Source organism: Rattus norvegicus, chromosome 2 (assembly GCF_021556685.1).
Source record: "Rattus norvegicus strain SHRSP/BbbUtx chromosome 2, alternate assembly SHRSP_T2T, whole genome shotgun sequence".
Classification (NCBI taxonomy): Eukaryota; Metazoa; Chordata; class Mammalia; order Rodentia; family Muridae; genus Rattus; species Rattus norvegicus.
Genome location: NC_141535.1, coordinates 3,558,244 through 3,571,725, shown reverse-complemented (window position 1 = coordinate 3,571,725; position 13,482 = coordinate 3,558,244).

Below are 13,482 nucleotides of genomic sequence, written 5' to 3'. Positions count from 1 at the left end.
GGAAGGGGAGGTGGGAGGGGGATGTTTGCCCAGAAGCCGTGAAAGGTAATAACACTCTAAATGTATATAAGAAATACTCAAGTTAATAAAAAAAAATAAAAAAAGAAAAAAAGAAAGACTCAGTCTATTATTGGTGGCATCAATCCCTCTGAAGTTTCCCTCATGATGTATTATAATGTTAGTTAAGTATGAGCTTGAACAAACCAGATTGAGTGCCCAAGGAGCCTGCCTCCATTGTTACTGTTTTAAGAATCCACTTCAACCTTTCCCTAAATGATGGGGTTTGACTTAAATGTGTAAGCTAGATATACTCTTTCTTTCCCAAGTTGCTTTTAGTTCTAATGTTTTTCATAGCACACAAAGAAAACTAGAAGAGAAATTGAGACCAAAAGTTGTGGTATGAACATTTTTTAATATGAATTTCTCTCAAGACATACCAAAACATGAAAAAGGCATAGAAAAAAAATGAATGCTCATCAAAAAAAATAAATAATATATATTTTCCTTACTGGGATTATAGCTAGATTTGTTTTTTACACACTCTTTATAGTATAGCTGATGGAACAAGGTACACATGTTAAGCCAAATTTTGAAAAACCTTACTATGTCCATTGGACTATTCACATGCTTTGGAGGTTATGAGTTATTGTAGTCATGTAGCTTTAAAAATAAACCCATGCTAAAGTAAGTTATGTATTGGCATTGGCGGTGTCTGTTCCTATCCTGGTACAGAGTCTGAGATCCATGACTGTGTGTTTTTCCTAGGCAATGCCTCTCTCAGAAATTCCAGCTCTACCTCTCCTGATCTCCAAGATCACTCTCTTGCCAGTTCACCACCCCATAGTCAGTTCTGGGGACATTCTTTCAAGCCTGGGCTCTCCAGTGGTTTCCTCTCCTCTGGAGCTTGGACTTTTGTACAGTCTTTCCATTCAAAACCCTAGCTGAATGCCACCTGGCTATGTTCTTTCCCTCATGCTCATCTAGATCACTTAGAATGGAAAACACCAGTACTCTTTGTTTAAAATAAAAAGATGACACAACCACTAGGTGTGAAATCTATCCTTCTAAACTCACCAATTATTCTATGTTAGAAATCTTCTTGTGGGAGAGGCTGCTACCAGGGCTAACAGTTCCCAGTCAATATCCTGCCTCCTCTCCCTCTTGCCTCCCTGTTTAAAGCCTGTTTCTTCTTCCTTAGTGCCCTTTTCCTTTCTAGGACCTGGAAGACTCACCTCCTCCTTCTTGTTCAATGATTGGCTTCTTTTCATCGTTATTAGCCAATCAATTAATTAAGGGAAACTCCCGTACAAGTAATGTGTTCAAATTGAGTAGCTATGGAAAAATATTTATTAATATGTCTGTAAAAGTTGGGACAGAGTATCACTGTATCATGGGAAAAAGAAAGAGTGGTAGAGAAAGATGCATTATGTCTTCCTCTGCCCTCTGTCAGCAAACATACATAGACATTATCATGTATATCACACACACACACAACACACACACACACACACACACACACACACACACACACACACACACACACACAAAATAAGAGCAGTATGTGTTCACTCCTTCTTTAAAAGGGGAACAAGAATACCCTTGGCAGGGTATAGGGAGGCAAAGTTTAGAACAGAGGCAGAAGGAACACCCATTCAGAGCCTGCCCCACATGTGGCCCATACATATATAGCCACCAAACTAGATAAGATGAATGAAGCAAAGAAGTGCAGGCCGACAGGAACCGGATGTAGACCTCTCCTGAGAGACACACCCAGATACAGCAAATACATAGGTGAATGCCAGCAGCAAACCACTGAACTGAGAACAGGACCCCTCATTGAAGGAATCAGAGAAAGGACTAGAAGAGCTTGAAGGGGCTCATGACCCCATATGAACAACAATGCCAACCAACCAGAGCTTCCAGTGACTAACCCATTACCCTAAGACTATACATGGATTGACCCTGGGCTCCCACCTCATAGGTAGCAATGAATAGCCTTGTAAGAGCACCAGTGGAAGGGGAAGCCCTTGGTCCTGCCAAGAGTGAATACCTAGTAAATGTGATTGTGGGGGGAGGGTGTTACTGGGGGGAGGATGGGGAGGGAAGCCCATATATAAAGGGCGGGGACGGGTTAGGGGGATTTGGACACAGAAACCGGCAAGGAGAATAACAATCGAAAGGTAAATAAGAAGTACTCAAGTTAATAAAGATAAAAAAAGAAGAGCAGTATGTGTTATCATAAAGCTAGGTTCTTCTATTTAAAGATTCTACCACATAAAGAGGAAACATATATTCAGAGATAACCATGACATACTTTCCAGTGAAGATAAAACCAAGGGCAAGAAATAGATGTATGTAAACTTATCTTTGGGTCCAATATAATTTTTAATATCAAGTATAATCTAGAAATAGATTAAAGATAGTTTTTACCTTAGGGCCAAGGAATATTTGTTAGGACCAAATTGGGATTATCTAAGGATCCAGCTTGCCACTATCCTTGGGCATGAGGTCAAAGGACCATGTTTCTTTCTAACATCCTACCTGTATAATTATGACAAATTACACATAAAATATCTTTTTTCCTTTGCCTGTTCTTATGCCAAAATATCTGAAAAAGACTACTTAACAAATAAATGGCTTATTTGAGATTAGAGTTCATGATACAGTGAACAGGAGAAGTAATAATACACAGCTAGTAACCCACCTTCTCTTGTCAGCAAATAGAAAGAGGTGAAAGCTGATGTTGCCTATACATAGGTGGAGCCTTTCCCCATTAATCAATTAAATTCAGAACCCACATTACAGATATTTCCTGAAGTTTGTCTCCTAGGTGATTTTAGATCCTGTCAAGTTGACAACAAAATTAATCACCGTGATGTATATAAATAGCCATGAAAAGAGTAAAATAAGAAATTGTTCTTCCAGTATAAAGACCATGCTGCAGATAGACGTGTTTCTTAAATTAAACTCTTTTCTAAAACCAAAAAAGGCCTGAAAAGTCAGACCTTTTATGCCTTCCAACTTTTCTAAAACATACAAGATTAAACTATCATATTTTTAAGTAAATTTTTATTGCAATACAATGATACTTTCTCCATGTTACTTGATAAACCCTATTTTTTTCTATTTTTGTGAGTGTAGTGTTTCTATTATCCACTGTTATTTGTAGAAATTTAGTGTTTACTTAGTGTGCATTCCTTTCGGTATAGGTGACTGTAGAAACTAGATGTTCCCATCCAAAGTCTTCTTCATTTCTTTCCTACCTTATTTGTTATTTATCTATTTAAAGTTGTGCTTCTTTAAATAAAAAATAAAATTACAGAAAATACATTTTGGTTATATTTTTCTTCTCATTGAAATCTACACAAATACTCCAAACCTATCTACAAATCCGTGTTTATGCTTTTTCTAGAACTCTATATTTACCTTTCTTAAGAATATAAAGCTGAAAATCAAGTAAAAATAAACACAAAAGTAATAAGACAAAATAATACCCAAATAAACAAAATAAGACAAGGTATACACAGAGACACACAAAGAATTGTAGAGTCAACAATGTGCTGCCCAACACACCAGGGCATGTTTTTTTTTTTTTTCCTTTCTAGTGAGTGAAGTTGGTATACCATGATACTCCTTTGGAGAAAGTTGGTTTTCACTTTGTCAGCAAGTTTCAATCACCAACAGCTTCTTGCCTGGAGATGAGACTTTGTATATATGTTTCCTTCTCAGTGCTAGCTTTTTAATCTGGTTTGAGCTTGCGCAGAACTTGTGCAGGCTGTCAGAGTTCCTATGACTTCATATGTGTATCTGTATGATTGTGTTTTGAAAATACGGTTTCTTTGAAGTCATCACCTACCACTGGCTCTTTCATTCTTTCTCCCTCCTCTTCCACACAGATGCCTGATATTTTAGGAAAGGGGTATGATAAAAAAATCTCACTTATGATAGAGAGCTCAAAATTCCATCACCATCTGAACTCTATATTAGTTCCCTTCAACTGAAAGAAAGCTCTTACAAAGGCAGAACATGGCACTGATCTATACCTATAACAACAGTACATTAGCAGGAGCCATTCATTTTATTGCAATGTTCCTTTAACATTATTAACATTAACATTAACATTCATTAAATTATGTAAAAATACACACACAAACACACTCATATATATACATATATATACATATATACATATACATATATATTATCAGGTTTGTGGCTACTTTATCAGTGTCAGATATGAATTCTGTCTCACAGAGTTGGGCTCAAATACAATGTAAAAGAAAAGAGGTTGTTTATTCACACATTTATACCACTATTAAGTGAGTACATTTTTTAACCAACTGACTGTTATAGATTATAGGACTTATATCTAAATATTTTTTCCCTTCCAGCATCATAAACACTAGTCAATAGAAATGAAACATTTACCTGGGCTGTGGCTCTACTTCTCCATGTTTGACATTGTATGTTATCCTCAGCACTATACATTTATGATCATGTTATAGAGAGTAAATATTACCCAAAAGAATGGCCTGTGATGGGAGGGGTGATCTATGGTATCGTCTTTCATCAATAATTTAACAATATGCAAGGCATTCCTGGCCGAACGTTTTACATGGTGACATGTGATATCTATTTAGAACTTCATCTTTGATGACTCCATCTATCTTCCTTTTATATAATGTGTGTGTGTGTGTGTGTGTGTGTGTTTGTGTGTATGTACCTTAGGATGGTTCTACAGTGGTAGTGTCTGTCACAGTAGTCCCTATACTAACCTACCACCTCATCAGTGTCCCCCTTTAATCCTCTTATTAAGGTTCCTCTATATCTCCTTTAAATATCTTCTTCTTGAGATAAGTTTTCATAACAGAAGCTGTATCTTGAAAATTTGTTAAACTGACTATTCCTAGCACACAAGAGCTAGTTCTGCTTAACTTCCTTATTTTCTCACAGGTAGAATTAGAAATTTTTTAGTTGTACTCCTTTTTACATTGCATACTGCTTGACTACTTTCTTTTGTCAACTTGAAACAAACTAGTGTCATTTGGGAAGAGGAATCTTCAACTGAAAAAAAAAATGTGCCCAGTGCCAACTTTGGCTGGGTCTTCTTCCTTGTCAGGTTTTCATAAGGCAGAGAAAGGAAAGAGCATCGGGAGAGGATACGACTTTTCCTTACAAGATACAGGGATAAGACTTTGTCTTATGACATATTTAGGGTTGCTGTGTAATAATAAAAAACTTTACTTATCTGAGACTAAATTACCTTGCTACTGTAGCTGAACTGCCTAGAAACTGCAAGTTTCTGGCACTTAACACCTCTTCCTAAAACAGCAAAGGATCAAGTAAGGAGACTTTGTGCTATCTCAGCAGGAACTGCACGGATAGAACTTTCCACCAGCTAGTCAGAAGTTACAGGAAAAGGGGGGTACTTTGAGAAGTGATTATAATATTTATTACTAAGTTGTAAAACATTTCTTATGAAAGCTATCTAAGGGGAAAAGCAGAAAGATCCTGAATGGGAAAAGGGAAAAATTCTCTTTCGCATCTTTTTGTCCTCACTACTTATACAAGTTTCAGAATACATGATCACATGTTAAAAAGTTCATCACACGTTCACACATAAAAGCAAATCATAAATGACATAGAAGTTTACAACTGAGAGTGTTTACATGCATAGCCATTAGGAGTAATTATCTAGTTAAACATCCACCACCTGTCACATCTTCACAGGTTCATAGAGAGTTGAAAACCATAAATAAGCTATTAGTGAAGTTTTGTATAGATTAACCCAGATGATATTTTATCTTCTTTTACCTATAGTAAATTGTTACTTCCCTTTACGTGACCTTAGTTAATTGTTTTGACAATCTCTTGGAATGTGTTCTGAGTAATAGAAAGTATGGTTACTGTCTAAGAATCAATTACTTGGTGACACATGGGAGACTGACAGAATTCTCATTGCAGTTTTGACTATCAGAAAGAGATCTACTAGCAGTACTACTATTAAGAGAGCTTAATAATCACTGATATTTCAGTAATTCTTGTAGGATCATCCTTAAGAATTAAGAAATCATCTATTTTTTTTGGTTCTTTTTTTTTCGGAGCTGGGGACCGAACCCAGGGCCTTGTGCTTCCTAGGTAAGCGCTCTACCACTGAGCTAAATCCCCAGCCCAAGAAATCATCTATTTGTCCATATAGCATCACTGCAAGAGAGTACATCTTCATAGATCTGCAGCTATCTGCTCAAAAGGGGTGGGCTAGTACCTAATGATTGCTATATATGTTTAATAATAACAAGAAACATATATTAATATCAGGAATCTTTCCTAAATGAATTCTCTTGGCTTTGCCTATAAAGCAAAACTGTTGCAGATTATAATCTGAAGCATACCTCCTACTATGGCTTCTGACAAAAATGTTCCCAAAAGACTGGTTCCTGGCCCTTTTCCTTGTAAAGAATGAGTATTGGAGTTAGGAATATTGTGGGGCCTCACCTTGGCAGTTTGTTTTGGGTTGTAGAAGATACCAGGCTGAGAATGCCATGGATACCAAACAATTAAGCAGTGTTTCTTCTTGGCAGCTTTGGTCTCTATCTTCAAGTTTCTCCCTTCACTTTCCCTTATGATGATCTAATCTTAAGACAAAGTCTTTCTGTATTAAGTTGTAATTGGTTATGATGTTTTATCCTAGTAATAGAAATCAAGCTGCAGCCCATGGTTTCTGGTGCTCAAACTCAGGTCTTGATGTAGTGTGGCAAGCCCTTTGTTGACTAAACCATCTTTTCAGCATCAATCCTTAATATTTTTAAAAGATAGTATTTTCAGTGTAAACAAAGTGCAGTTTTCTATAAGGATATATCATATGTCTGAAATTTTAATTAAAGGAACCTGGATATAACAAAACAACACACACTTTGGCAAAATCTCTCCTGGTCAACTGCCATTACATTGAATGTGCATCTGTGAATTTGCAAGACAAAACAGTTGTCAAGGAGGTGTGGTATAGTGATTAGCATGCCAAACAAATTAGAAAGGAAAGGAGTAAAATGCTTGACTGATTTGTTAACTAAAATTAATTTGCATGGGGATTTGGTACATGACACACAGTGTCTTTACCTGGGAAACTGAACAAATAGACAGAGCTGTGATATAAATGTGTGTGTGTGTGTGTGTGTGTGTGTGTGTTTGTGTGTGTGTGTGTGTCTCAAATATCTTGAGTCACAGCTCCTTCTCCACAGGTCTTGTACATTAGATGAATTGTTCATTATTATTTTTCTGGCAAGGAAGAAAGAAAAAACTCAGTGTGGCAGCACACAGCTGTACTTCCTGCATTTGAGAAGTAGGGACGCAAAGAACAGAAATTCAAGGTCATTTTCAATTACACAGTAAAATTAAAACCAATATAATGTTCATGAGATGCTGCCTCAACAATTTAAAGCTAGAAAATGTTGTGCTTTAGGAAGTAGATGGGGGCTAGAGATAAAATTCAGAACAATGTATCCCTAGCATGTACAAGGCACTGATATACATTCTTCTATAACTTAACCAGATATAATGACTTGAGCTGTTCATCCCAGGACTCAGGATAAGATTTTATCATACATAAGGAGTTTGAGGCTTGCCTTACCCTAGATCTTCTAAGAAAGGGCAAGTGTGTGTGTGTGTGTGTGTGAGAGAGAGAGAGAGAGAGAGAGAGAGAGAGAGAGAGAGAGAGAGAAAGAGAGAGAGAGCGAGCAAGAAGAGGAGGAGGGGAGGAGGGAGGCAGAGGAATAGGAAGAATGAAGAAGAAGGAGGAGGAGGAGAAGAAAAAGAAGAAGAGGAAGAAGAAGAGGGAGAGGAAGAAGAAGAGGAAGAAGAAGAAGGAGGAGGAGAAGAAGAGGAAAAGTCATGTGGAGTTTCATAGAATATGTATTCTCTTAGTTTTTAGATAAGCAACTGTTTTCAGTAGAGGCATTCTTTTCAGTTATATTTTGAATACTAATTGATAACAGACTTGCTGTGAAAGAACAGCATCAAGAAGAAAGTCCAAATAACAATTGCTATCATGTATGGTTATTAGTTTGACATAGTTCCCAATATGACTACTGCATGAACAATTTAATTTTATCCTCACAGTGAACAGAGGAGGAATGTTACATCTCTAAGAATATGTAGATTTTCACAGTGTTATATCTTTTAGACATCCACAGATGAAAGACAGGTCTGTCAGAAACCAACTATGTTGATCACCATGTTACCTTGCAGCATTAGCTAGAGTATGCTTTGCTCAGTTTGAGTCTTCTCCTTTTAGATATTATTTCCAGTTCTTTCTATACTAAAATGGCCAGTGAATGCAGCAATATTTCAAATCACCGCTTCAGTTAGATCAGGTATCTGGAATTAGTCAGATGGATCAAGAGAAAAGAGACAACATTGATTGCTGACACTGCAGTGCATTGGGAGGAAATCCTCAGTCTGACAGAGAAGATCAGTCATTTCAACTACTGGTTCCAAGAGTGTTGAACTAGCAAAGTTCTGACTTTTTAGTTTATTTTTTCACAGGACACCTTTGTAAACATGTCAGTTAGAGAAATCCTTGTTGGCTGCTTAAGCCTTAGCTGTGTAGATACAGTATGTCTAAACTTTTATTTCTGATTGAACTTACTATTTCCAGAAGCCCAAATCATGTCATGATACAAAAAAAAAAAAAAAGAAATGAATTATCAATTTGAAGTAACATTATAAATCAATTGGAAACATTCTAAATTATGATTATCAAAACACATTGATTTCTGTTTAGGAGGAGACATTAAAAATTATGAAAAGTAAAGAGCAATGGCCACATTCTAAATGCTCTTAGTCGACATGGGGTAGGTTTTATTATCAGACCTTAGAAATTCCAAATCCTGACTGTAAATATAATTTACCAAGTTTACAGAGAGTGAAAACAGCAGTCTTCAGAATTACTCAGAAGTGATGATAAGAGATAACCTAGTGTGGGAAAGAATTTGCTGCAGAAAGAAGAGAATTCAAATTTCTGTGCCCGCACTTTAAAACAGTCATGGTTGTATACAGCTATAACCCCAGTGCTATGATGACAGGGAAAGAATTTCTGGAGCTTGTGCAAAGCAAGATAGCATCAGTATAAGTGAAAGGCTTTGAATTGAGAAAATTTTGTATAAAGTTATAAAAGAGGATACTATTTATTTTCTCTGTCTTCTGCTTGAACACATAGGCATGAAGACACAAACAGACAGACACACACACACATACACACACACACGCACGAGCACACCATATCACACACACTAATTCTTGGTGGTCATGTACTGAGGAATATTAAATTAAAAATTTATAACCTTGAACTCATGAAAATTTTCCACTTGACATGTATAATTGCCATTGATCATGAATACTATTTTGTGGACCATGAATCCACATATGTAAAATAAATCAGTTGTCAGAATAAAGAAAGGGCATGACATATTAATAGTAGAAAATTTAAAAAAAACATTAGTTTATTATTTTTTGGTGTGTGTGTGTGTGTGTGTGTGTGTGTGTGTGTGTGTGTTCACGTAGGTCTTCTGATTTCACAGCATGTTTATAGGCCAGATGGCCAATTTCTATAATGGGTCATTATCTATGGATTCCTATGTTTAAAGTGAGGGTGTTGAGCTTGTTCTGCAAGTCCTTTTTCCCTCTTGCTGGCCCAACATAATTGTCAAAATTTAAATGAATTTCTTATAAGCAATTGATGACGGTTATTTATCATCATGAAGTTAGAAGTTCATACTGAAGCTCAGCAAGCCTCTGGAGTGACAATTCCATTTTATGTCAGCATAGGAGACTTGGATATCATTTGATAAGTGTTATGACTAGTTATATTAATATTCATAGAATGACCAAATTGTTTGGTCCTTGAAGAAGTTACCATTAAATTGGAAGACAAAGAACCAGAGCCAAATAAGTCCAGCAGCTAGTGAGATGTAGTCACTGACTGAGCTGAGTCTGAGCGAACATCAAAGAAACAGTGAGGTGTACTGTAGCCAAAGTAACGATACAAGCAAAAGCACTAAAATTCCTTGAATGAGGCATATAGGTATGGGAAAAGCACTTCAACCTGGGACTTCACTTGACTTAGGCTGCATAAAAATCTACCTTCCAGAAATATACCTAACAATGAAGTTGCTCACCTCATCTCACCTGCATGAAGCTGTATACATATCAAAAAATGGACTAAGACTCCCTGCACATAACATTGTTTATCAACTTCTCTTTCATGATCAACTTCCATTCAAAAGTATTCAAGAGCATATCCACATACTGGAGGGAGAAATCTGTTTCAACTGGCCCGAGACAGTTTAGAATATATACTCAGTAAGTCGTATTGAATCCTCTGGAACAACTTTCAAGGGAAACATCCTGTTTAATGTCATATACCTAGTGATAAGGAATATGCATTTGATTTAATCAAATGCATCATGGAAACTGATGTTCACAGTTAATTAAGGCTTGCCTAATCAAAAAAAGCCAATGAAAACAGAAATATCCACACTGAACTCTAAGAAATAAATCCTCCTTCTCAAGAAGTCCCCAAATTAAAGCTACACTGAATACCAGTCTTTCTCACTTTGCTTTTGAATAAAGTTTGTCACCTTGCTCTCTGTGACTTCTTGTAATAAGATGAAAACATCCTGGAAACACCTCAACTAGACAGTAACCTCAGATAAAACTGATAAGCATCTTCTTCAAATAATGACACGAATTATGGAAGCTCCAAAAGAATTCTCCTGTTACTTTCTTGTAAGAACTTCTAAGAATGACACAAGCCATGTCTAATCTCATGCCTATTCAATGAAATCAGAAGTTATAAAAAAATTCATCCTAGTGTAGTTTTTTTGTACCAATTTCAACTTTAAGATATTAAGTACAATCACATTGGAATTCTTTTTTTCTCAGAAGTTTTGATAATGTCACCTACAGTTAAGCAAGAGGAGAATCCTTAATGAATTTCTCTAGAATACATTTCATGATAGATAAAATATTAACTCTAGAATGAGAATATTGGAAAAAATGCTTGTTTCTGTGTTACTGCATTGAAAATGTAATTTATACCCCTTTGTCATTTTCAAAATGCAGATGTTCATAGTATACATATTGGATTATATGGACTATTAATAATAATCAAAGTTTCTAACAGTAATTCAAGAACAGAGCCAGTACTTTGAGACAATAATGATTCTGTCACCTTTAATGTATATAGTTTTTGCAATACGTACACAATGATTTCTACATATGAAAGTCTAAATGCTCTACAGCTCATGCTTTCTGGTTTCAAGAAGTGAAAACTTCAGTAATAGCTTTTAACTTCAAAATCAAAATGAAAACAAAATGCATAAACAGAAAGAACAGAAGGAAAATAAAAGAAGGGAAGGAAGAAATCATGGAAGGAAGGAAGGAAGGAAGGAAGGAAGGAAGGAAGGAAGGAAGGGAACAAGGAAGAAACAGGAAGAGATTTGGTAAGTTGCTCATTTGACAGGCTACATGCCAGTATGGAAGACAACCTTGGATGAGTTCCAAAACTGTACAAGATCAGGCATGGTTGTTTGTATCTATAATTTATTGACGAATATCAGACATTCAAAGTCATCACTGGATATATAGTGAGCTTCAGGCAAGTCTGGGGTTTATGAGACCCTGTGGTAAAGAGAGAGAGAGAGAGAGAGAGAGAGAGAGGGAGAGAGAGAGAGATGGAGCTAGGGACCTAAGGGCAGAGGAAGAAAGGAGGGACTGACTTCGAGCGATAGCGACGCAAGATGGCAGCCACCACAGGCTCGGGAGTAAAAGTCCTTCGAGATTTCCGACTGTTGGAAGAGCTGCAAGAAGGCCAGAAAGGAGTAGTCGAAAGCACAGTTAGCTAGGATCTGGAGGACTATGAGGACATGACACTCACAAGATGGACAGGCATGATAATTGGACCTCCATGAACAATTTATGAAAACCGAATATGCAGCCTTAAGATAGAGTGTGGGCCACTCTAGTATCCAGAAGCATCCCAGTCTGTGAGATTTGTAACAAGAGTCAATATGAACGGCGTGAGCAGTTCCAATGGAGTTGTGGATCCTCGAGCCATGGCAGTGCTGGCAAAGTGACAGAATTCCCACACCATCAAAGTCATCCTGCAGGAACTGAGGTGCTTGATGATGTCAAAAGAGAACATGAAGCTGCCACAGCCACCAGAAGGACAGTGTTACAGCCATTAGTCACCAAGGCCCCGGTCTCCCTTCCCCATCCAACCCAAGTCTTCATTTTCCACAGTAGTGAATTTTCTAGATGCATCTGTAGACCTCAAAGTACTGGAGAGGAAGCCCCACTTGGACTTCATCTTGAGACACTGCTCTGATACTAACTTCTTGTCCATTTGAAATACCTAAGTTGTGCTGTGTAACATCATCTGTCGAGTATAACCACTGTCTGCCTGGTTGAACTTATGGGATCAATAAGGTGTGTTGAATTTGGTTTCCTTTGGGAGCGGTGGGAACAGCTAACGCAACTGTGGACAGACACATCTCACACAATCACCTGCTGCTGGCACTTGGCCTGAGTATGCCTTTGCCCGCCCTGCCCTCTGACACAACTGTGTGGTGGCCCATAGAATAGATGGGGAGGTTTCAGGTAGCAGCCGTGGGACTGACCACCACTAGACTTGGGGTGCTCTGGCTGTACCCAATGCTTTATTAAGTCTAAGTGATTGCCCCATCCAAGCCATGGTCCCCACTCCTCCACTCCCACCCTTGGTCAAAGCTTAGATTGTAACCTCCCCTCCCCTGAAATTGGCCGCAGGTGTGGAATTCAGAGCTTTCAATCTCCCCACCTTTATCAAGGGGTGCTGCTTTCCCCTCCTCAAGTCTCTTGTTGCCGATCACCACCCAACACTTGCTGTGGCCAGAAGCCCTCAGATGAGGTTGAAAAAGCCTGGCCTCCCTCCCTTAGCTCTGGACCACACTTGTTCACCTGCCAACATCCTGGGAAGGGAGCACTGGGTCCGAGGCCCTGCCACCACCGTCAGCTCCTGAGCTTTGAGCTCAGGTCTAGAGGTGAACAGAGCAGCCACAGGGCGACTCAGATGGGCCACGGTTCAGGGTCCTTGGATATATGCCTAGAGCAAGGCCTTGTGGAGAGTCCTTGCTGCACATGGTTCTTAGTTATTTCCTTTTCCCATAATTGCTTTGTTTTTACAAGTTGAAGAGGTTTGACCAGTGCTCTCAGTCACCCTGATCACGCATTGGGTCTGGAGTGGAGTCTGACAGGTTGAGCAGGAGACCCTGACTCTGCCAACTCCGGTTTCAGTGTTGCTCCTCAGACCCTGGGCAGGGACCCAGAGGAGCTCTGTGTCACCATGTTTACAGATCGTTTGCAGATAGGTGGGCCTGGCTCCTGGCTTATTGACAAGCTCCCCACTCTGTTCAGGACCACTAAATGTTGAAATGTGGATGCGTACTG